Raw genomic sequence first — 2,464 nt, 5'->3', positions numbered from 1 at the left:
TTCTAACAATACGTATTATGAGATATTCAAAACACATGTACTTTAAAGTAATGTGGAATTTAAGAATGACATTTGCATAATGTACAATTACTGCTAAATGTTAAAGCTACCCTGTCTTACTAAGAAGAATCACTTCAGGGTATTGACTTAGTGTGACTTCACTTTTAATGTCTGAATTCAATTGATTGCAGAGCAAGAAAGTTATCTTTACCCTCTTACAGCTCATGAATCTCTGACTGCCTAAGAGATAACTTATTTGTTACCCAGGTCTTTGCTAGTCCAACAATAAAAAGTCTTCCTCCAAGCCTCACAATAGTCGTTTGATCACCCTCTAATTTCAAGCAAATAAGTACTGTGCCTACATGCTTACACTGAGTATTACTAATATATAAATAATTCAGTTTTCCCCTAATTTAAGGTTATAAATTAGGACCTCTGACTTCTACTGACAGAAATGAAAACATAGTCATATATTTGTATCACATGCAAAATTCTTTTAGTATTTTCTTATCTATCATATTTTATTATTAACAACTTTATATGCTGGATATATAAGTCTCATTCATTTTGACAGCTTTGAACCTTTCTGTTATGGAAATTTTACTTCAACTTTGGGCATTCATCCTCGGAACTAAAAGGGTAGTGATGTGGTTCGTAAAATTTCTCTGAACACTCAGAGAGTGGTGAGCACAGGAAAAACACAAAAGAGAGAGGAGGAGGAACACTCACAATCAAGCACCTCCCAAGCTAAACGGTGCCAATTATATGCAGCTGGGAAATGCTATAAGCCGCTAACAGTGCAGAGGTTGGCTAGACTACAAGTGCTTTCCTCCACATCTGGTAAAGGTAAAGCTGACCTCACCACTTCATGCCTGGGACAGGTAAACAAAAACCCAAGGAGATTAGTATCAATTTCACAAGATCGGATGGAGTGACTACTGGCTATGTTTTTTGTTTTTTGGCCAGAAGGATTCTAACTGGAGTAGAAAGTTTAAAAAAAAAAAAACACTTTTTTTCCTCCTTTCTCCCATAGTGAAACTTAGGATTGTTGCTTCTGGCTTGAGGTAGATAGTAAGTTACTGACATCCACGTGACTGCTTTCTGGTTGCTTTTATGATTACTAAAATAGAATTACAAATACTCCACCTATTACTTCCGGTCCTCAGCCAGATGTGAATCCGCCGAGTTAAAAGATGCAAACTTAAGATTCTTAAGATTTTTTTCTCACTACCTTTTTTTTCCCTGATTGGTATATAAAAGACAAGAAGTGAGTACTGATTAAATTCTTTAAACCCCAAAATTAGTGAGGGTGGCACTACTTACTTTTGTATTTCCGAGACAAGTGTCCACTGCTACATAGGATAAAGTCCTGAGGTTTAGATTTCAGCTCTCAGAATCACAATCCCTAAAGAGGGTTCACTAGGAAGAAAAAGTAAAGAGTCTCTGCTCTAGAAGCGTTGATCACAAACTCCAAATATTTCTAGTCCTCCTTTTTCAACCCTGAAGAAAAATATTCCTATGCCCACATTTCATTTCTGATTTGGGACACCCCAAAAGGTCATTTTGAAAAGTGCTCTGCCTTTTCTTTCACATTAATTTTATTAGATAGTTCAAAAGGGACAATCTGCCAAATTAGATATTTTCATGTATTCTTTTGTTGAGTAAGTACAATCATCTACAAATAAGTTTTCTATTAAAATGTACTCACAACACAGCTCAAAACAAAACGACTTTTTAAAATTAAGAATTATTATATTTGAAAGAGGCTAAAGTCAACTTACTGCTGAAAACACACACAAACACACACACAAAGGATTAATTGGTTGAAACTTTCACAAGAATGGAAAATGTTTAATAAACTTAGAATGATGGGCTTATTAAACTATAATGTTATTTACAGCCATAGTTCATCAACCACAAACACAATAATGTGTTTGCATGGCATGCTACAACAGAAGCTTTATTCAGTTCATTCAGAAAACATTGGCAAAATAAATTTCAGTTGCAAATTCACAGATACAAGCTTCAAAGTATAAAGCTGTATATAACAAAAAATACAGGTAATATTTATAACAATAACTTACAGATACAAACTAATGATACACTACAATTTCACAAAGGATTGTAAACATTTTGCACACTTGTCAGTCCTTTCTTTTAGGCAAAGTGCTCTTTTGATGACAAATAAATTAACAGATACACACTCGAGTGAACTATTTCCATACAATACAAAAAAAAGTTTTGATTTGTTTTCTTCTTGTAAACATAAGTTTTACAAAAAAATGAAGAATCAATAAAAGTGTCTTGCAGGCCAACTAGAGATACATACCTGGGCAGCAAAGTGATGTTGGAAATGCTTTGGATGTTAAATAAAAAATTAACATTAATATATTTTCAATGGTATTTTATACATAATAAATGACAAGTTTATATCCTTAATCATTTCTATCCCTGAAAAAAGGAA

This window comes from Balaenoptera acutorostrata, chromosome 1 (genome assembly GCF_949987535.1).
Source record: "Balaenoptera acutorostrata chromosome 1, mBalAcu1.1, whole genome shotgun sequence".
Lineage (NCBI taxonomy): Eukaryota > Metazoa > Chordata > Mammalia > Artiodactyla > Balaenopteridae > Balaenoptera > Balaenoptera acutorostrata.
This window is presented reverse-complemented; position numbering follows the sequence as displayed.